At 41.7% G+C, this 23,927-nt stretch overlaps 1 long non-coding RNA gene across 1 annotated transcript; it reads right to left on the bottom strand.

Annotated features, from left to right (window-relative positions):
• Positions 1 to 807: 807 nt before the first annotated feature.
• Positions 808 to 22,254, bottom strand: LOC123329474. The gene is made up of 3 exons (XR_006544948.2): positions 21,495 to 22,254; positions 5,994 to 6,168; positions 808 to 1,816 (listed from the first exon to the last, which is right to left on the bottom strand). It is a non-coding gene; the product is annotated as an uncharacterized LOC123329474 (long non-coding RNA).
• Between the last annotated feature and the right edge of the window lie 1,673 nt (positions 22,255 to 23,927).

Genomic DNA, 23,927 nt, shown 5'->3' with positions numbered 1-23,927 from the left:
AACCTGTTCATACAACATATCTATCAAAAGTCTGAAAGCAATATTAGATTTTAAAAAGATCCAAAATTAGACATCCAGAATCTGATGTCTAAAATTGGCCTTGTTGTGTCCATCTAGATATGAGGTTTTTAATTTTTTGCTCAGCAGATGAATCTCCAGAGTTGCCAATTAAGTATTGATAAATGATTCTTACATGAAGGTATAGGCTTACACTGCTGAAGAAATGATTAAGTCAACCTTCTACAACCATAGGATCTACCTGCTTAAGGCAATCACTGAATCCAAACTTCACAGCCCTTTCAAAGTATGTATTCAGACATCACAGTTTTGAAAAACTTCCAATACATTTGCCAAGTGCCTTCCCCCCACAACCTTTTAATATTTGAACAGATTTAAAGGAAATCTAATCCATATGTTTCTGACTCATTTACACTTGAATCATAAATATATTATTATCTAAGAACCATTCAATATCCAATAGCTTTTTGTCACCTATAAAAGATAAAATTTTCAAACTTCTTCCCTTAAAAACAAACAAACAAACAAAACACAACTTTGAGCAAACTAACATAGAAAACAGGTACAATTCTAGTTGAAAGTTTCTGTTTTGGGTTCATCTTAAACTTGGCAAAGGGTGCTCCTTACATGTTCCCTATTTGTTATGTTAACTTCAGAAGCATGCCAATTTTTCATTCTTTTACTATATAATTATTAACTTTAGTACCATTGTGGTTCCTGTTAATTCATTCCACACGTTGAATATCCTCTGGAGACCTTTATTTTTCAAGTATCTTTAAGCTTAGGTCATTTGGGGCTTAAGAAGTAAAAGAAATGGTTTTTTTGCAGGGGGGAAATTTTGCTTTTTTTGGAATGTAATTTTTCAGCAAATAATTTCTTAAAAGACATATACACTATGTGATCCATAACCAGCTCTGGATTATTTTTTCCTTCATTTTGAAAACAAACAAATAAAATTCCAGACAGCACAATCATTCTAGGAAAATCCTCCAAGGAGGCCAACAACCATTAATGCAGTGCTTGAATTTAAGGTGATTTGAATCAGAATCTGCTGTTTCCAACGCACTCGTGAATAAAGAGGATTGAAGGTCTGGGAACTTAAGAAACACTAGTATTACACATTACTGTATGACAGCCAAAAAGCTTTTATTTTTTTAGCAAATATTATTTTTTCACTTTCTCCAAAAAGTTCATCTTGTTTAATGCATTTCAGTAATGGCCATAGATATGTTTCTATTTCTCACTGAAAATATTTCTATTAATTGCTTCCATGTGTTGGTATCCATGCTGATGTAAAGCTGTCTTTGCTTGGAAGCACCCAGTTATTTACTTTGACATGACATTTTAAGGATTCTGTCTTTTCCTTACATTTATTTAAGGGCTTCATATACTTGATGTAGTTCAATTGCTATCAGATTTATAGATCTATCTTAAGAAATAAAATGGAGCCCAAGAATCTTTAGAAGAATAATTACATTTGGCCCCTTGAGATATTCCATGCATGTTTATGTGATCTGGCAAGCGATCTCCTAATGCTTACTTATCATGAGGTATAATCAACACGACAGGAATATAAGAATATCCAAGCTCCATTAAACTATTTAATTTAAAATTTTAGAATTCACTTTTCCTTAAAAAAGGAAAACTATAAGCATTCAATATCCATGAAGGCTGCTTTTGATTTGGAGGTATATCAGAGGTTACTGGACTTCCCAGGTGGTGCTAGCGGTAAAGAATCCATCTTCCAATGCAGGAGACATAAGAGATGCAGGTTTGATCCCTGGGTCAGGAAGATCCCCTGGAGAAGGAAGATTTCATGACAACTCACTCCAGTGTTCTTGCCTGGAGCATCCCATGGACAGAACAGCCTGGTAGGTAACAGTCCATAGGGTCACAAAGAGTCAGACAAGACTAAAGTAACTAAGTGTGCATGCACATGCTTAGTAGAAGCACGTGTAGAACTTATTAGAATATTAAGTAAAACCAGTTCAGACTACATCTATATGACACACTCATGGTAGTCTCACAATATGTGAGTCTGCAGTAATTCACGGTAGATGCAAAATCAACGACATCACCAACTCAATGGATGTGAGTTTGAGCAAACTTCCGGAGATGGTAAAGGACAGGGAAGCCTGGCATGCTGCAGTCCATGGGATCGCAGAGAATCAGACATGACTGAGCAACTGAACAACAAAAAACAACATAGTCAAAAGAATGATTGGTGTGGGTGGCCTTGCTTTGGTAACCAAATGATTTGTTGCCCCCATCCACCCCCATTTCAAGCCATTTCATCAGCTTATGCACTTGACTGACAGCATCTCAGGACTTCCTTTCTATTCTCCCACTTTCTCACCCTCACTGTTACAAGTAGGACATCCTCCTCCCTTCTACAGCTCCCACTGACAGAGACAGTAGTTTGGGATACATCCTTGCACTCATACAGAGGAAAGAGAGCTAATATTTTTGAAGAACTCACAGCAATTGAGAAGGCTTTGTTATCATTTTCCATGACTGATCCAAGTTGGAGAACACAGGAAACTTTCAGTAATGAATAAAATCCTAGGATCACAATGCCTTGCATTCCTAAGCATGCTTTGGTGAATCACCTACTCACTGACAGTCTACATGGTGTAACTCACCTCTATGGCTTGGGTGTTCCAAAGAGACACAAAAGATTTTGTCAACTCCTTTTGTAGCCACATTGCTTAAACATGAATAGCATGTGTCAAAGAAACAAACGCTAATACGAGCCATGCCAGGAATAGTCAATTCAACAATTAAATCAATGTTTTAGATTCCCGATCTTGTCTTAGAAATGAAAATTGCTCTTTTTGATTCCTACTTCAAGCTAGGAAAACAGAATACACATTTCGGCAGCAATGGACAGTATTAAGAAAGTCTCAAGCAGAAGCCAACTTCCTCAGAGTTGATATTTCAAGGCTTGTTCTTAAGCACCCATAGTCAAATGTTCAGACAATTTATGTTCTGAAATCCTGACTCTGCCATTGGTTTGGCTCACAGCCTAGGCATGTCACTTGGATATCAAAGGATCATGAAAAAGTACTATGGCGTATGAAACTGTAGGGTGTTGGTGAAAGGACTAGCCTGTACTCAGGCTTAGGTATGATTACAAACGTGGAAATAGGGGTACCTGTGGTGGTTCATGGTATGACTAGGGGGAAGAAAGAGAGGGGAAGTAACAGAAGGGATGACCAGGGGCCAGACAGAAAAATTCTTTAAGCCATGCTCTTGAGTTTGTACTGTATTCTCATGGCCAAAGGGAGTCACTGACATGATTAAGGATGGGTTTGACAGTCATTTGGGCTTCCCTGATATCTCAGCTGGTAAAGAATCCACTGCAATGCAGGAGACCCTGGCTCAATTGCTGGGTCAGGAAGATCCGCTGGAGAAGGGATAGGCTACCCACTCCAGTATTCTTGGGTTTCCCTTGTGGTTCAGCTGGTAAAGAATCCGCCTGCAATGCGGGAGACCTGGGTTTGATCCCTGGGTTGAGAAGATCCTCTGGAGAAGGGAAAGGCTACCCATTCCAGTACTCTGGCCTGGAGAATTCCATGGACTGTATTATAGTCCATGGAGTCTCAAAGAGAAGGACATGACTGAGAAAATTTCACTTTCACTTTGACAGTCATTTAGAAAGCTCACTCTGGCTAAAAATAGTATATTATTGAAGTTTGAGGTCAACAGAAGCACTATGGACCTTAGACTGTAACTCAGCATTATTCTACCAGGCTCAACAAGGAAGCCACCACTTAACCAATACCTACATTTTAAATTCTGATAATTATAAAATAGAATAAGGCAGACAGTATTGCATGAGTTATTTTAATGGCAAAAAAAAAGCTTGAAAACTAAGTGCTTCCTCTATGCACTATCTTCTATGGTTACAAGAAGAGTACTGGAAACTTTTTACCACCTGATTAATCTTTAACACTGCTATTTCTATCTACCAAATTATCAAGTTTATACTAGGTGATAATAAATGTAAATTACTCCATCTTCTAGGTTAACTTTGGGAATGAGACAAATTCATCAAATTCTGTATAAGATGTCCTTATGTGACAATGACTCTGAATAAACTGCTAATGTCACTGAGAGATCAATTTCCTCTATTCCAAATAAAATATTGTATGGAAGCAGTCTTTCCTTTGAGTCAATTCAAAACCCATTCTTGGACCACTCAGTTCCTCTAACCCCTATCGGCCTCACTAATCTTTCTTTAACTGTAGCTCCTGGAAGGGGCTACTGGAAAACTTGTTACGGTGGCCAGAAACAGAAGGAGCAGAAGAGAGACAACTTAAGGCACCAACTGAAAGATGGTCAAATGGAGAAAGAGAGTCATTAATCTGCAACAGGGATTTTGTTCAGGGCAGAGAGAATTAAACTTGGCCCAAGCTGGGGAGAATAGTTGTTCTGTTATTGTTATTACTTCTGATTGTCATACATTCAATTTCCACTGAAAAAAAATATTTATTCCACTAGCCGCTCCATGGGACATGACTAATAAATAATACATGGAAACAATAATTCCATTTGGTACAATTTATTTCAGTGGGTCAAGGCACATTTTTATTGCTTGCTGTCGAGGACCTTGTGTTTAGAATGTGTTCATGTGTCTATTTATCAAGAGACAGGTACTGGTATTGGCGGAAGAGGGGGACTAACAGGAACTAATCAATTCCAATCCCGTGGTTTCTTTCGAGTTCTCCAGCTGCCAACGCGCAGGCTGCATTCAGCATTCAAGAGCCTAGGAAACCACAAGCCCGTAAAACCTGCTTTCCTCTTGCAGTTCTACATCCTGTAGAAGGACAGATTTCCCTGGTTTGGGGTGCACCGTGACATTTGGTGGTGAGGAGGAGGTGGGGGCCGATGCTGGCCTTCAGAGAAGGCCTGGCACTGGTGACTGTTAAGCCAGCTGTCTGGCATCACATTACTTGGAAAACAACCCTTCATTTTTCACTCCCCTAAAGCTGGAGGGCGGTAATTCTTGGGCTCATTACCCTTGTCTGTAAAATACCGGAATGTGAGAATGTGCTGGAGTGGGTTTCAAAGCCATCGGACTTTGTGGTCCTGGTATCTACTTGGGTGCCCAGCTCTGTGTTTTATGGAGCCCTCGTCTTGTGTGCTTTGTGGGCATCATGATGGATAAGCACTTTGCTGTGGCCAAAGCCCAGAGCACATGGAGTGACCAGACTATCAGGCTGTCATTAAAACTCCAATTGCATAGAGATAGTTCTAGGCTATATATTGTAAAAAATTTTTAAAGGGTATAAAAGATGGGTAGATATCTGTATATATAAATTTTATACATAATATTTGTAGGGGAGAATTTGGAAAGCTACACAACAGCCATGTAACAAATAGCTCCTTCTGAGTTCTGGGATTTGGGTTAGTTTTGCATGTGTTTATTGCCTGTTCTATTTTAAGAGAGCCAACTCTGGGTTTGAGTTCCACACACCGCTCCCCCCCCACCCCCCAATAATAGCTGGAGACTTGGGATCTAAATCTCAACTTTTCTATTTGCACAAATGGAAATAATAATAGTATCCACTACGAAATGAAATGAAACAAGGTTAGATATATGAAAAGCTCAGTTCAAGTCCAGGTTCACAAGAGGTACTCCATAAAGGTTGGTTATTGTTCATATAGTAGTATTATGTTGGTGCTGTTGTTGTTATTGGTACTATATATACATATATATATATATATTTGGTGAAACTAATTGAGGCATTTCCCCAGTTGTGATTTCCTGCTCACATGTGTATGTCTCTCTCAGACCCCTATGGGTCAGGGTTGTCCGAGCAGCACTTCCCAAGAAGAGTGTACTGGTGGGTTCCAAGCCCATCTAGACCACTCACCAAGTTGACTTGGTCCATACTTTCTCTAAGAAAACCATATATTCATGTGTTTGCCTTAACTAAAATGAAAATAATCTTCAGACCATGGCTACTCACCAGGATTCTCTGAGTTCTCATAAATCATGAGGGTTGTATTAAATGTCACAACTGAATTGAAGAGTCCCATGAGAGAATTCCAGAGTGAACTTCTCACCCTTCTGATCAAGGTCCTCATCTTTCTGAAACAAGGAGAAATAGCCTCTAGTGCATGATTCTTGTAACCTCAAAGATTCTGAAAAAAATAAAATACGCAACACATGAGAATTGCATTCTTGCAAACTATGCTTCATTAGGTTGCTGGAAGTCCTTACACTTTCACATGATTCAAAATTGAGACATTTTGGAAAGGTTGTTGACATTTCAGATTTTGAACCTTTCCACAAGGTTCAAGATGTTTTACCCGAATCTTGTCTATAAAGAACCCGCCTGCCAATGCAGGAGATGAAAGAGAGGTGGGTTCGATCCCTGGGTTAGGAAGATCCCCCTGGAGGAGAGCATGGCAACCCACTCCAGTATTCTTGCCTGGAGAATCCCATGGACAGAGGAGCCTGGTGGTCTACAGTCCAAAGGGTCGCAAAGATTTGGACACAACTGAAGTGACTTAGCATGCACACCTCTCTATAAAGCCATGTAGACAAAGCTACATGCATTTCTCTAAGGAGAATTGATATGCGAGAGCACTTTCCCATGGCTGAGATTCCAAAAACCTCGGTCATGTCATCCAAGAAGCAGTTACCACATACCTACAGACTGTGTAGCTATAGATGCCCCAGCTTCAACCCTGCACATACACTCAATGCTACATAAACAGTAGGCCCAGATCCGTAATAGTCTGTAACTCAGTGTCAGACGCAATCCAGAACCAGAGAGTGCTAGTTGCTCAGCCATGTCTGACTCTTTGCAACTCCATGGACTATAGCACATGGACTATAGCATTATGGGCTCCTCTATCCATGGACTTCTCCAGGTAAGAATACTGGAGTGGGTTGCCATTCCTTTCTCCAGGGAATATTCCTGACCCACGGATCAAACCCAAGACTCCCACAGTGGCAGGTGGATTCTTTACCATCTGAGCTACCAGGGAAGCCCAAACCAGATAAGGGCAGGATAATAACTCTCCAGCTGCACAGTCATGAGAACCAGTGTCCACAGAATCCTCTCAACTCCACATCCTTTCTTCCCCCATGGCGGTGGCCAGAGAATCCTGGTCCCAGTGAACAAGTCATGGCAGGATCCATCTGCATGGTCACCCATCATCTGGTGCAGAAACCTCACCTTCACCTTCTCTCTTGGACAGATGTTTCCCTGAGACGACTTTATATATCTTTCACTTAAAGTCAAATTGTGGAGGAAAACACCACATTCTTTAGACAAGACTGTCTAGACATGATCTGCATGCATGCTGAGTTGTTTCAGTTGTGTCTGACTTTGTGCAACCCCATGGACTATAGCGTGCCAGACTCCTCTGTCCATGGGATTCTCTAGGCAAGTATACTGGAGTGAGTTTCCATGACCTCGATGATCTCAAAATATTTTTGTGCCACTCTCAAGCTCCCCAGTCGAGTGACTTCTCCCTGGTTGGTCAGTGCAGTAAACATGACTCCAGCAGCTGCCCATACAACTTCACAGCCTGAGCTATTTGATAAGAAAATGAAAGTGAAAGTATCCCCATGGAAGATACAGTCCATGCAATTTGCCAGGCCAGAATACTGGAGTGGGTAGTCTTTCCCTTCTCCAGGGGATCTTCCAACCCAGGGATTGAACCCAGGTCTCCCACACTGCAGGCAGATTCTTGACCAGCTGAGCCACAAGGGAAGCATTTGATGGGAAATGGCCTCAAAATTACTGTGAACGTGACAGGATGCTTGAAGACTAATGCTGGAGGGCTCAGGCTTGTTCTTTGATGGAGAGGGCTTCTGAGGGTACAATGGGGCAACCTGTGGAGCTTTGGGATCTTGAACTCCTGAATGTGAATGATATCCTGTGTCTGTGGACATCAGCTGAATCCTTTTAATCCTCAAATCCTTAGATTTGATTCTGACAAGATCAGAGTAACAGGACATGGTCAGAAGCTTCATCCTTCACTTCTAGGGCTCTCTTGAGGGAAGACCCATGTTGATGATCACAAAAATCAGAGAGTAGCAAAATAAATTAGATTTTTCAAATATTTAATAGGGAGAAACTTGTGGTAACAATAAATCAAGCAGTTAAATAAAGTAGTAGAGTGATTTGACGTCTCTCTCAACACACATACAGGCAAATGTACAGAGAATTGGTATAACACCATAAATTTTTTTTCAAAAGCCCAAAGACTAGAAAAAGGACAGGTCTAGAATTACTGAAGTGTGATGCAGAAATTGAAAAATTAATAGAAGATGTTATAGAAACACAGAGTCAATGTTTCTGTTCACAAATTTTGACATTTTGGCTGCTAATCCTATCATTCTGAACTTTGCTGTGTACATCTGTGGAATTAAAAACTAAGCTCCCAATTTTGTTTTTCTTCATTATTTGCCCTTCATTATAAACATATTTGACCACTTCCAATTTGCCTTGATTCATGGACCTAACATTCCAGGTTCCTATGCAATATTGCTCTTTACAGCATCGGACCTTGCTTCTATCACCAGTCACATCCACAACTGGGTATTGTTTTTGCTTTGGCTCCATCCCTTCATTCTTTCTGGAGTTATTTCTCCAGTGATCTCCTGTAGCATATTGGGCACCTACTGACCTGGGGAGTTCCTCTTTCAGTATCCTATCATTTTGCCTTTTCATACTGTTCATGGGGTTCTCAAGGCAAGAATATTGAAGTGGTTTGCCATTCCCTTATCCAGTGGACCACATTCTGTCAGACTTCTCCACCATGACCCGTACATCTTGGGTGGCCCCACACGGCATGGCTTAGTTTCATTGAGTTAGACAAGGCTGTGGTCCTAGTGTGATTAGATTGACTAGTTTTCTGTGATTATGGTTTCAGTGTGTCTGCCCTCTGATGCCCTCTTGCATCACCTACCATCTTACTTGGTTTCTCTTACCTTGGACGTGGGGTATCTCTTCATAGCCGCTCCAGCAGAGCGCAGCCACTGCTCCTTACCTTGGATGGGGGTATCTCCTCATGGCTGCCCTTCCTGATCTTGAACGTGAAGTAGCTCCTCTCAGCCCTCCTGCGCCTGTGCAGCCACCACTCCTTGGACGTGGGGTAGCTCCTCTAGGCTGCTGCCCCTGACCTCACCATGGGGTAGCTCTTCTTGGCCTCTGCCCCTGACCTCGGGCGTGGGGTAGCTCCTCTCCACCGCCACCGCTGAACTTGGGTGAGGGGAAGCTCCTCTTGGCCACCAAACAATGTTCAAACTACCACACAATGGCACTCATCTCACACGCTAGCAAAGTAATGCTCAAAATTCTCCAAGCCAGGCTTCAGGAATATGTGAACCATGAACTTCCAGATGTTCAAGCTGATTTTAGAAAAGGCAGAGGAACCAGAGATCAAATTGCCAACATCCACTGGATCATCAAAAAAGCAAGAGAGTTCCAGAAAAACATCTATTTCTGCTTTATTGACTATGCCAAAGCCTTTGACTGTGTGGATCACAATAAACTGTGGAAAATTCTTAAAGATATGGGAATACCAGACCACCTGACCTGCCTCTTGAGAAACCTATATGCAGGTCAGGAAGCAACAGTTAGAACTGGACATGGAACAACAGACTGGTTCCAAATAGGAAAAGGAGTACATCAAGGCTGTATCTTGTCACCCTGCTTATTTAACTTATATGCAGAGTACATCATGAGAAACGCTGGACTGGAAGAAGCACAAGCTGGAATCAAGATTGCCAGGGGAAATATCAACAACCTCAGATATGCAGTTGACACCACCCTTATGGCAGAAAGTGAAGAGGAACTAAAAAGCCTCTTGATGAAAGTGAAAGAGGAGAGTGAAAATGTTGGCTTAAAGTTCAACATTCAGAAAACTAAGATCATGGCATCTGGTCCCATCACTTCATGGGAAATAGATGGGGAAACAGTGGAAGCAGTGTCAGACTTTATTTTTTGGGGCTCCAAAATCACTGCTGATGGTGACTGCAGCCATGAAATTAAAAGACGCTTACTCCTTGGAAGGAAAGTTTTGACCAGTCTAGACAGCATATTCAAAAGTAGAGACATTACTTTGTCAACAAAGTCCGTCTGGTTAAGGCTATGGTTTTTCCAGTGGTCATGTATGGATGTGAGAGTTGGACTGTGAAGAAAGCTGAGTGCCGAAGAATTGATGCTTTTGAACTGGGGTGTTGGAGAAGACTCTTGAGAGTCCCTTGGACTGCAAGGAGATCCAACCAGTCCATTCTGAAGGAGATCAGCCCTGGGTGTTCTTTGGAAGGACTGATGCTGAAGCTGAAACTCCAGTACTTTGGCCACCTCATGCAAAGAGTTGACTCATTGGAAAAGACTCTGATGTTGGGAGGGACTGGGGGCAGGAGGAGAAGGGGACGACAGAGGATGAGATGGCTGGATGGCATCACTGACTCAATGGATGTGAGTTTGAGTGAACTCGGGGAGTTGGTGATGGACAGGGAGGCCTGGCATGCTGCGATTCATGGGGTCACAAAGAGTCAGACACGACTGAGTGAGTGAACTGAACTGATAAACATATTTTAAAATATTGAGAGACTGTTTTGCTCGGAGAGATTTAATCATAATATTGAGGTACCTGATCCATGCTGGGTGGCAATAACCCCATTCCTCCACCCATTCCTTCATGCAATAATGCATTCTTTCATTCTTATGCAGATATTCAAGTACCTGCTGAGATTTAGAAACTGAATTCCACTCCAAAATAATCTCACCCTCCTCCTTAAATCATCCTCTTCTCTGATGTTGACCATCTCTGCAATGGCAACCCTGTCCATCACTCTCTCCTTTCCTCTCTAAGCACCCCTTCCCAACACCATGATAAGCATCCTTGAAAATCTAAGTACTGGTTAAACTGCTGATCCCTCAATCAGGGATTCTCTGATTTTTCTTTGAATCCCTCATACAAAGAAGATACATGGTCAGAGTAAGTGTTTAATAAAAATGGAAGAGATGAACGAAAGAATGAAAGAATGAATGGTTCATCCTCTAATGTCTCTCATATTCACATTCTCTTTCTATCCCTGGGATCATAATTCAGGTATGTAATCTCTTCAAGCAGACCACTGAAGTCACCTAACGGACAGGGTCTCCATTTCTATTTCCTCTCTGTGACCATCCATTCCTGGCACCCCTTCAAGCATGTTTCTCAACTCACTATGTCTCACGAAGCCTGAAGTCTTTATGGTGGCCTTCAGAGCCAACTCCATTTGGCTACAATTTATCTTTTCAGCCCCACCTCCTGCTACATCCCATTAAATTCCTGCTTTATCCAGTCCAGATGACAAAAATGGCTTTGCCAGTGTTTGAATCTCTATCTCTATAATATTTCTGCCTGTGCACCCATGGCCACTCCATCTCATCCAACCGACTTTGAAGGCTTATTTATACAGTCTTATCAATTAGTAGTTTACTCTGTCCCCTCAAGGTAAATTTTACTTATAGCATTCATCACATTCTTTCTTATCTTTCAGATATTTGTGACCATATTTTATCTTCCACTACTAAATCATAATCTCATGATGGTGAGAATGTGTGTCTCATTTATGCTTTCCCCACAGTGTCCAGAAAATGCCTTATACATTTTAGGTACCAAATAAACAATTCTGTGTTCAACACAGAAATGCAATACAGTTCTTACTCTTGAAAGAATAAGGGAGAATATACATGAAAGAACACAGTATAGTGAAAGCCATCAACTTTGGGCCCTGGAGATATTTTCCTACTAACAAGAAAATGCAGATTTATACCACGGACTATCAATATGCCTGACAGAGAATACAGGATCCTCCGTAGTCTAATACCTCCATCCCGATCACGGTACTAGCAGTCAAAAGTTAAACACACATATTATTGAGCATTTTCAATTGCTAGTGGATGTAAAAGATCTCTTCTAAAGCCCTCATATCAAACATGAAGATGCTGAAGGAAGTCCAAGGAGGTTGATAATGTCCTTGTACATTTATTTTGTGCCAGATGCTGTGCTAAGTGCTTTATATGCAGTTTAACTTGAATCCTTACCACCCCATGAAGTGGGGACAGTTAATAGTCCACATTCCATAGGTTGGAATGAGGTTTGCAGAGGTTAATAACTTGCCCAAGTTACATAAAGCAAGGAGCAGGCAGAATCAGGGTTGCAATATACATTGTCTAACTTACACGTACTCTTTATTATGTGGGTAATGCAATGCTTCCAAGACCTTTCCATGAGTTACAGGTAGGTATGAGATGACAGCTGCAAACTCCCAACATCTGTTTCCTGTCTCCTTCATTTATCACTTTCATTGGGATTTGCCTAGTAAATTTCACAGGTTTTAAGTGCCTAGGAAATGCAAATTAAAATCAAATAAACTTGTTTCATGCCCCTGAGTGGTAGGGGATACTCTTTATCTTTTGTGATCTTTTGTCTTCTGTGCTTTTCTCTGTTTGAAATTTTCTATAATTGACATATACATACTTTGTTGTGCTCAGTCTCTCAGTCGAGTCCAACTCTTTACGACCCCATGGGTTGTAGCCCACCAGGCTCCTCTGTCCTTGGGATTTTTCAGGCAAGAACACTGAAATGGGTTGCCTTTTCCTCTTCTGTGGGATCTTCCCAACCCAGTGATCAAACCAGCATCTCCTGCATTGGCAGGCAGATTCTGTACCACTGAGCCCAATATACACAATACTATATATAAAATAGATAACTAATAAGAATCTGCTATATAGTACAGGGAACTCTACTCAATACTCTGTAGTGGCCTATATGGAAAGAAAAAAAAGTCTTAAAAAAAAAAAATAAGAGTGGATGTGTGTGTGTGTGTGTATGTGTGTATATAACTGATCCTCTTTGCTGTACACCTGAAACATAGCATTGTAAATCAACTATACTACAATAAAAAATTTTTAAAGACATAAATTTAAAAGTTGATATTTTATAATAACTATAAATGGAGTATAACCTTTAAAATTTGTGAATCACTATATTGTACACCTGTAACTTACATAATATTACACATCACCCATACTTCAATTAAAAAATAAAGAAAAATTTAATGAAAAAGCCTATGGCCAAAAATAAAATAAAGTAGGATTTATTGTTCTTTAATACTAGAGAACCATTCTTTAGGGAAAGACCGTATCAAAAGCTTCTTGGTAGGCTCTATCAGAAATAACCCTTTTTAAGATAATTTTCTACCAAGTCTCATCAAGGAACAGAATTTTAAATTTAGATAACGAGCTGACAGAAAAGTGTATCAGAAGATGAGGAAAGATCAGTATGTATTTGAGATGGAGGGAGTGGGTTGCTATTATTTATTCCCTTCACAGGCAGAGGCTGCCCTCTGCTGGAAGAAATAAGCCTTTACACCCCTTTATCTGATTCAACTGCAGAACTCTTGTTATCAAATGTGCCACATAAAAGGTTGTAAGATACTAGGTGTAATGTTTACATTCATCGTGAGAAAACTTTATTGCTGTGGATCTGAAAGGCAGAATATGAGCTTCAGATTGGTGGATTTAGTCAACGAGGTGATTGTCATATACATCTTAAAAATCACATTTTTACTTTACAATGACCAAGTCTTATTTAATGGAATGCCAGAGCCACTAGCCAAAGCACTTCTTCTACTCTCCTGTTGGAAAGAGGTACCAAGTTCCCATCACAGGATAATGGTCCAGATTAAATTATATAAACAAAGCACCCAAACACAAAGCCAGGCACATAGTAATCGTTCAGCAAATACAAGTTTTCCTTATTATCTTTATCTCCATCACAGTCATATCAAGGGCAGTGTATTAGTTTGCTAGCATGCCATAACCAAATACTCAGACTGGGTCACTTAAACAGCAGACACAGCTTTGGAGGCTACAAGCCCAAAATCAAGGCGCCACTGGGGTTGATTTCTGGAGAAACATCTCTACGTGACTTGCAGATGGCCACCTTCTCACTGTGTCTTCACGTGGCCTTTCCTCTGTGCAAAGTAAGGTAAGTAAGGTAAGTAAGCTTTGGTATCTCTTCTTTGTGTAAGGATGTCAGTCCCATTGGGTTAAGTTCCACTCTTATGACCTCACTTAACCTTAATTACCTCTGTAAACTGCCCACCTCCAGAGAGTCACGTTGAAGCTTGGGGCTTCAACATATGAACTTTGTTATCTAGTTGCTAAGTCATGTCCGACTCTTTGTGACCACATGGACTGCATCATGCCAGGCTTCCCTGTCCTTTACCATCTCCCGGAATTTGCTCAGACTCATGTCCATTGAGTCAGTCATGTCACCCAACCATCTTATCCTCTGTCACCCACTTCTCTTCCTGCCCTCAATCCTTCCCAGCATCAGGGTCTTTTCCATTGAGTCAGCTCTTCCCATCAGGTGGCCAAAGGATTGGAGTTTCAGCTTCAGCATCAGTCTTTCCAATGAATATTCAGGGTTGATTTCCTTTAGGATGGACTGATTGGATCTCCTTGATGCTTAAGGGACTCTCAAGAGTCTTCTCCAGCACCACAGTTCAAAAACATCAATTCTTCAGTGCTCAGCCTTCTTTATGGTCCAACTCTCACATCCACACGATTACTGGAAAAAACCACAGCTTTGACTATATGGACCTTTGTCGACAAAGTGATATGAATTTTAGGAGAACACAATTCAGTCCATAGCAAGGAAGACAATGAAAACATCACTTGGGTACATCTTGGAATGTACAGACAGGCTGGTTGCCTGCCCTTCTGACATTCGTCATTTAGGTCTACAACTAGGTAGAATGAGCACTCAGGCATGATAACTCCAAAATTCCCTTGCCCAGTTCCCTGGATCTTCTAGCATGGAATTCACAGGCTAGCCTCCTACATTTCAAGATTTTCAATGAGGGCTAAAACAACTTATATTTAATACAAAAAGGAATTGAATAAATCTTAATTTAAGCTGAAGATTCAACAAGAAAAATCCAGTCCTCAAAGCCATCTAATGGAAGTTTCTTATTTTTCTGTGGTTTCATCTCACATCTTAAAGCCAGAATGGATTCTAGTGCTGACCAGCTACAGAGCAGTCAGCCTGACCTTGTGTTGGAGTCACCAACACTTCAATGCTGCTGCTGCTAAGTCGCTTCAGTCGTGTCTGACTCTGTGCGACCCCATAGACGGTAGCCCACCAGGCTTCCCGTCCCTGGGATTCTCCAGGCAAGAACACTGGAGTGGGTTGCCATTTCCTTCTCCAATGCATGAAAGTAAAAAGTGAAAGTGAAGTCACTCAGTCGTGTCGACTCTAGCGACCCCATGGACTGCAGCCTACCAGGCTCCTCCATCCATGGGATTTTCTAGGCAAAAGTACTGGAGTGGGGTGCCATTGCCTTCTCCTAGAACTGAAGCAACTCTTGGTTCTTAGAGGGAACTGCTTTACTTTGTACTGGAAATAAATGTTACCTTGTGCCCACAGAAGAATTTTTTGATCTCCCAAGTTGCTATTTCATTCGCAAGTCCTTTAAGATCCAAGGCACTATTTGGCATAAGATAGTAACTACAGCTGGAGAAGGCAATGGCACCCCATTCCAGTACTCTTGCCTGGAAAATCCCATAGGCAGAGGAGCCTGGTAGGTTGCAGTCCATGGGGTCACAAAGAGTCAGACACAACTGAAGCGACTTAGCAGCAGCAGCAGTAACTATAGCAGAAACACTGAACATGCTAAGATCTTTGTGGATTTAGTTTTAAAAAATTTTAAACTTGGGCCAGAGTGCTTGGGCCAGAACATCAACTTTCACTGGGCCCACCACCACATTTCTTTTCAAAGAATAACTCAGGAAAATGAAACAAAACATCAACATTTCTATTTTGCTTACAGAGATTTTAATTTTTCCTGTGCTTTGGAGGTAAGAAATCAATTAGGAAAAAAGAACAAATTAATACAAAGAAGACAGTGAAGCTCTTTGTTTGGAGCAATGGGTTATCTGGCCTCCTCCTTCCTTTACTATGGAAAATAATTTCATCCTTTGACAAGTAAGTAGTCAAAGCTTGTTGCCATAGAGTGCTTTCCTTTTGGAAAACAAAAATCCTCGTGGTTTTAAAAATCTTCTTTGTCCCAAAATTATTCCCATCAGTTTTTTAAAAAATTAATTTATTTAATTGGAAGCTAGTTATCTTTACAATATTATGGTGGTTTTTGCCATACATTGACATGAATCAGCCACGGGTGAACATGTGTCCCCCCGTCCCAAACCCCCCTCGCACTCCCCTCCCCATCCCATCCCTCTAGGTTGTCCCAGTGCGCTGGCTTTGCGTGCCGTGTTTCATGCATCAAACTTGGACTGGTCATCTATTTCACATATGGCAATATACATGTTTCAATGACATTCTCTCAAATCATCCAACCCTCTCCTTCTCCCACAGAATCCAAAAGTCTGTTCTTTATGTCTGTGTCTCTTTTACTGTCTTGCATATAGGGTCATTGTTACCATCTTTCTAAATTCCATATATATGCATTAATATACTGTATTGGTGTTTTTCTGACTTACTTCATCTGTATAATAGGCTCCAGTTTCATCCACCTCATTAGAACTGACTCAAATGTGTTCTTTTTAATAGCTGAGTAATATTCCACTGTGTATATGCACCACAACTTTCTTATCTGTTCATCTGCTGATGGACATCTAGGTTGCTTCCATGTCCTAGCTATTGTAAACAGTGCTGCAATGAACACTGGGGTACACGTGTCTCTTTCAATTCTGGTTTCCTCAGTGTGTATGCCCAGCAGTGGTATTGCTGGGTCATGTGGCAGTTCTATTTCCAGTTTTTTAAGGAATCTCCACACTGTTCTGGCTCTACTAGTTTGCATTCCCACCAACAGTGTAAGGGGGTTCCCTTTTCTCCATACTCTCTCCAACATTTATTGTTTGTAGACTTTTTGATAGCAGCCATTCTGACCGGCATGAGATGGTACCTCATTGTGGTTTTGATTTGCATTTCTCTGATAATGAGTGATGTTGAGCATCTTTTCATGTGTTTGTTAGCCATCTATATGTCTTCTTTGGAGAAATGTCTGTTTAGTTCTTTGGCCCATTTTTTGATTGGGTCCTTTATTTTTCTGGTATTGAGCTGCTTGTATATTTTGAAGATTAATTCTTTGTCAGTTGCTTCATTTGCTATTATTTTCTCCCATTCTGAAGGCTGTCTTTTCATGGTTTTCGAGGGATAGCAGACACTTTAGTGGGATTCCCAATTGGCACTAGTGGTAAAGAACCTGTCTGCCAATGCAGGAGATGCAAGAAATGTGGGTTCGAATTCCTGGGTCAGGGAGATCCTCTGGAGAAGGAAATGGCTACCCACTCTAGTATTCTTGCCTGGAGAATACCATGGACAGAGGAGCCTGGCAGGCTACAGTCCATAGGGTTGCAAAGAGTCGGACTAAAGCGACTTACACACAGACTTCAGTAACTTCGTTTTTTCAGCAATCTGGAGGGACTCGCTAATAATGAGACTTCTCAGCCAGGAAGCCAGACTCTTGCAGATCCAGCTTCAGACTCCCTTTTCAGACACCCCTGTCCTCCTCACCTTCTCCTCCCTCCCACCAACCAACCCACTGGTCCCTCAACATGCTGTTGTCATTACTCTCTTCCATCTCCATGCCTTTACATAAGTTGTTGCTTTTGTCTAAAACACTTCAACCTCCCTCTTATTTGCCTATCAAACTTGTAGTAATTTTACATTTTAGATTAAATCATCTGATCCTTTGGAACAGCTTCATGTTCATCCTTCACTACAGAATTCATTTTCATAGAACATATTTCTGGGACAGCACTTCTAATAATGAACAATAATGATTTCTTTACATAGTAACAGCTAGAATTTTTTTAGTATACGATATGGTAAGAACTCGGTTGTATGTTTTACGTGTATTATTTCTACTCCTCTTATTAATTTGAACAGATGCAGAAACTGAGGCTTAGAGGCATTAAGTGATTTGCCTGAGATGACACGGGGTGTGGAGCTCAGATGTGAACCTATTTCCTTTCAGTTCACAAGCCACGTGATTTGTCACTACCTCACACCACTTTCTATTAACCATCTCCCAAGATGATCAGTTCCTTTACGTCAGGGTCACACTGAATTCCTTTTGGTAGTCTTAATGTAAAGCACAGTACTTTTTATCTAAGTGTTGTGTTAGAATGTAGGCTGAATGAATAAGTGGAAATTAATGAAGCACTGCAAAAGCTTTTTGAAATAAGCATTACATAGTAAGAACTCTACTTTCTAAGGTTGAGAAAGGAGGTTCTCCAAGGAGGTCTACAAGAACTACTCCTGTTCCAACCCCATATCCTCTCCTCCCATCCTCTTCCCTGACTGTACCCTGTTCGCTGCATTTCAGCCTTTGTTGTTGTCCAGTCGCTCAGGTGTGTCTGACTCTATGCAACCCCATGGACTGAGCACGTCAGGCCTCCCTGTCCATCACCAACTCCCAGAGCTTGCTCAAACTCATGTCCATTAAGTCAGTGATACCATCCAACCATCTTATCCTCTGTCATCCCCTTCTCCTCCTGACTTCAATCTCTCCCAGCATCAGTCTTTTCTAATGAGTCAGCTCTTTGTATCAGGTGACCAAAAGATTGGAGCTCCAACTTCACCATCAGTCCTTCCAATGAACATTCAGGATTGATCTCCTTTAGGATAGAGTGGTTGGATCTCCTTGCAGTCCAAGGGGCTCTCAAGAGTCTTCTCCAACACCACAGTTCAACAGCATCAATTCTTCAGCGCTCAGCACTTCACTCTAGCAGAGCTGATTAATGCTACTTCCTCAGAACTGCCAGTGCAGCTGCCCAAGTTGCACTCACTATTCCCACCCCTCTTTCACCGTCCTCACCAAGCCCCTTCTCATTTCACACATGTAACCTGTGAAATCTAAACTCCCTGCCAATAACACTTCTCTGGACTAATCAGACAAGGAGTAAAGTAAGAATACTAAGAGCTGTAAAAGATCAACCCATGGGGCAGCAGTGAGGAGTGGTCAGAGGTGAAGGCTCTAGAGTCAGACACACTTGAGTTCATTCAATGGTGCTGCCACTTTTTTGTTGCATCATTTTGGAAAAGTAGCTAAAGGTCTCTACATGTTATGGAACCACTGATCAAAACCGCCTGCCTTGTCCAGGCACAATAATAACTGAATGCATGAGTCATCTCACAACAAGAGGTTCCAATAAGGAACATGTTGCTGACACCAAAAACTAACTGGGAGAATTCGGGAGGGGCCAAAAAGAAGGGGACTCCAGCCCATAATAGTCCTTCCCAGTAACTCTCACAGTAGAATCTATCTTGGCAGAGAGATGAATGCACCACCAGGAAGGACCCTGAGTCAGACCAAATATGGGTGCAAGCAAGATGACTGGACAGAGACAATCTGGAGAGTTAACCCTACTACCATAAACCCTGAGACTGCAAGTCACCTAGCAAAGCAGATGTCCTGGGTCCCCTTACCCTGTTGCCTCTTTCCAATAAAGTCTTCTACTTTGTCAGTATGTGTGTCTCCTCACAACTCATTTCCAAGTGTTAGATAAGAGCCCACTCTTGGGCCCTGGAAGGGTTCCGTCTTCCAGCAACATACAGGACAATTTTTTAAATCTACCCATCTTCTAGGGTAATTCTGAGAATTCATGCCTCTAAAGCTTAGGATTTTGTACAATATAAACACTCAAGGAATATTAGCTAATATTATTAATAAAACAGAAAACTGTAACCTTTCATAGATGAGTGGTCTTGCCAAGGGCTTCTCTGGTGGCTCAGCAGTAAAGAACCTGCCTGCCAATGCAGAAAGCCCGGGTTCAATCCCTGAGTCAGGAAGATACCCTGGAGAAGGAAATGGCAACCCACTCCAGTATTCTGGGAAATTCCATGGACAGAGGACCCTGGCGAGCTATAGTCCATGAGGTCACAAACAGCCAGACATGACTGAGGGAGCATGAGTGTGGTCTTAGAGAAAGGAAAGGAAACCTCTCCAGATTTTGAGGCCCAACTTCCAGTGACCTGATAAAAAAAGTAACTCCTGGGCTATGTACATGGATGCAAGACTCACTGTCTTGCATACTCAGGTGAAGACTCATTGTCTATGAGTCTTGCCTAGAAAGCCCATTGAAATTTGGGATCAAAAAGCAAAGACTATAGTCTTCCATCTAGTAAAACAGGTAACAACTCCACACCCTGTGATTTTTGGCAAAGAGATTGATTCAAGGGCAACAGTTCAGGAAAAACAGGCTATTTCCTGTTTTATGGAAATGGCTCATAAACACATGGGCTATACTCTTTGAACTCAAGTACGTCAGGCCTCCAGTGACTCGTGCTCACAGAAGTTCTTAATTGTGAGGCAAAGACACTTAACAAGTGTTGAGTTTTCACGGAAAATTAATGACGATTTCTTTAGAGGTACAAAGAGGGAACGTGGTAGGGGTGGGGAAGAGAGGTAACAGCATACAACAAGGAGCAGGGATTCATGGAGAGACTTGTAGGACTGTTAGGAAGGCAAGCAAGTTCATGTGCCCAACTCACAGTGAGGCCAAAGAACACCAAAACGTCAAGAGTTTGGAGCAGAGAAATGCTTACTGCAGGGCCCTGCAAGGAGATGGGTGGCTCATGTCTTAAAAAAAAACCCTAACTCCCCAAAAGCTTTTAGCAAAACCCCTTTCTAGGAAAGGTGAGGGAGGGGTATGGTTAGTTGTTGAAAACCTCTTGGTGTCAGATCTTTTGTTCTTGAAGTCAGGTCACGGTTGGGTCAGAGTATTCCTGTAAACCTCCACCAAAAAATGTTATTCTCTGTTCTGAGAAGAAAGGGCAGAGTTCCAAGGCTCAACTTCCCTCTCCCAGGTCCAGGGCCTGGCTAAGACCTGGATAGGCTGCCTGGGAGTGATTGTTCAGCAACCAGTCAAGGTCCTTCTGCCACTGCCCAGGCCAACTCAAGAGGCAGTTATAAATTGACGGCACCTTCAAAGCCGGCTCCCCAGACTCTGCTCAGCCGGGATCACCAGGAAGCCAGGCGCTCAGGGCCTAGTGGGCCCTCAGGCTTTTCACTTAAACTGGGGAGAATCATTTGTATAGGATTAATAGAAACTAACACACAGTTGTAGCAAATACCAGTTAATTACCCCCTTTAGCTCACACTTAGCTCACAATTGCCCCTCTTTATAAACAGCCCCCAAAACGGAGTGGGACCAGAAGTAATAATATGCAATATCCTTGCAACTTCAGCTGGACCAATATTTTGACATTTGAACGGAGAGACTTAAGCTGGTGGTAACTGTTACTTTAACAGCACTGTCCGGTATACTTCAGTTGATGAGGCCTCCATGGGCCTTGGCCCACAGAAACTGCCGAAGCCATCAGGTCAAGGCTTAGGCCTGGCTAGCAGGCAGCCAGGCCGAGGGCTCTGGAGCTCTGCCGGACACACCCCCAGCCTGTCCCCAGGCCCCTCAGCTTACCTGCTGGCCTCTAGGCCTGGAAGGCTTCAGGAGAAAGCTGCAATCCACCTCACACCGCACTCTCTGCCATGAGGACCACAGTGAAGCTGACTGTTAGTAGAGCTGATCCTCAAACCTCAGAGCTCAGGGTCTCGCGAGAACAGTGCTCAGGGTCTCGCGAGAACAGTGCCTAGCGTGTCCAGATAATGACTGTGTGGCCTGCTCCACCCCTATTATAGAAAGGTAATAAGACCAACTAGCTTAATCTGTATTTCTTCTGCTGCTAATGAGCCATGTACTTCCTTTACCTTGGCCTATAGATTTCCCAACAACTTCTTTGACAAGTAAAGGAAACATTTTCTGTTTCTAAGTATCCCTCTGAACTAGAGGCTATGCCTGCAAACAATGGTTCCTTGGGGAAAAAAACCCACAAAACCCCCTTTTTTGGAAGCAGTATAGTGTGGTAGTCAAAGCAGGAGCTTGAAGTAAGATAGCAAGTTATTTCCATTTCAGACAGTAATTGCAGGGATTCAATGCAAATATCTATGAACCATCCTTAGCATGATGCTAACACTCAACATTTGGTAGCTATTTATAGAAGGAAGGAAAGAAGGAAAGAGAGGAAGAAAAAGGATGCAAAGAAGAAAGAAGGAGAGAAGGAAGAAAGGAATTTTTTAAGTAACCTAAATTATATTTGTGTTAGATTCTCAATGCCCTATTATAATACATCTACTTTATATTATCTATTTTTTGTTTTTTAATTGAAATATAGTTGATTGACAATATCATGTCAATTTCTGATATACAGTGAAGTGATTCATATATATCTGTGTATGTATACATATAATTTTCAATCTTTTCCATTATATATTATTGTAAGATATTGAATCTAATTCCCTGTGCTATATAGTAAATCCTTGTTATCTATTTTACATACGGTGGTGTATCTGTTAATCCCATACTCCTAATTTATCCCTCCCCCTTCCTCTTTAGTAACCATGAATTTGTTTTCTATGTCTATTTTAAATACTAAATAGAATGAGAAAACCCATCCACAGTCCATCCATTCCCAAACTCGTCTTACTACTGTAGGGATTATCACAGGTGCCTGGATGTATCAGATCATGAAACAGTTTTCATCCTAAAGGAGATTCCAGTTTTGGTTATAACCAATGGAAAATTCACCTCATTCTTCCCAGGGAGCAAGCAACTTGACCAAATTAAGCTGAGTCTGATTTTCTTTGTGAGCAATTCAAGTCTCATCTCAAGAAAGTTACTGTGTAGAAATTGCTGGAGAGTGCCAGAGATAGATCCCTTGGGTTCCCACCCTAGAAGTGAAAACACTGCAGCCCCTCACTAGCAAGCATCTGACTGTGCTTGAGAATGAGCCACCTGTCCTGCTAGAAGAGTCGGCATCGGCGTCTCAGGACTACTCTTAGGTAAGGAGAGAAGGTATTGAGAAAACTAGAATAAAATGGAACAAATTCACTTTCAGCATTTCCACCTTAGAGGAATTGCTGTACCTTTCTGTCCTCCTTCTTCCTCAACTAGAGTGAAAGCTCCTGAGGTTGGGGAGCAGATCTCTTGCTAAGTGCCCCAGGCAGCAAATGCTCAATAAAAGTTTATGGAATTGTTGAGTTGAATTTACTGTGACATTAAAACACAACCTTTCCCTGGTGTGGGAGTGCCTATTTCTGCTCGGTCTTCTGAAGGGATTATATTTGTCCACCTCTACTTTCCCTGACAGTAGTTGGGAAAAAGGCAAGTGAGTATTAAAGTGGCTAACTGTAGCTGCTGCTGCTGCTAAGTCGCTTCAGTGATATCCAACTCTTTTCGACCCATGGACTGTAGCCCACCAGGCTCCTCTGTCCATAGGATTCTCCAGAAAAGAATACTGGAGTGGGTAGCCCTGCCCTCCTCCAGGAGATCTTCCCAATCCAGAGACTGAACCCGCATCTCTTGCGTCTCCTGCATTGGCAGGCAGGTTCTTCACCACTAGCGCCACCTGGGAAGCCCCAAATTGCTAAAAGCCCATCCTAATAAGAACGTCCAAACCATAAATAACGTGTTTCTGGAAATGAATAAAAACAAGTTTTAAAAAGATGAATCATTGGTACTGTGTATAAAATCTTCTAGTCTCCAATCACTCTTAACTTCTAGAAATAATGGTATATGATATTCATAAACAGAGAATTCTTAGAAAACATATATTGAAAGGGCAAAACTTTTTAATATACCCCACAACCTTCCCTAGTAACAGAGAAGAGGTGAACAGGGATGACATCAGTGTAGTTCTCATACCCAACCAGAATTTACAGACAGAGAGAGCTCTTGCCGAGTGTTAATGGTGAAATCCACATTAAGTCTAAACATGACATTAAAGACTCTGTAGGTTAAGGCGTTCTCCCCAGGTAGAAAAAGTCTGCCAGGAGGAGAAAGGGTGTGTTCCAGAAC

The sequence above is a fragment of the Bubalus bubalis genome, chromosome 15 (assembly GCF_019923935.1).
Source record: "Bubalus bubalis isolate 160015118507 breed Murrah chromosome 15, NDDB_SH_1, whole genome shotgun sequence".
Taxonomy (NCBI): domain Eukaryota; kingdom Metazoa; phylum Chordata; class Mammalia; order Artiodactyla; family Bovidae; genus Bubalus; species Bubalus bubalis.
The sequence above is the reverse complement of the archived record's forward strand: the minus strand, read 5'-3'. Positions and strand labels throughout refer to the sequence as shown.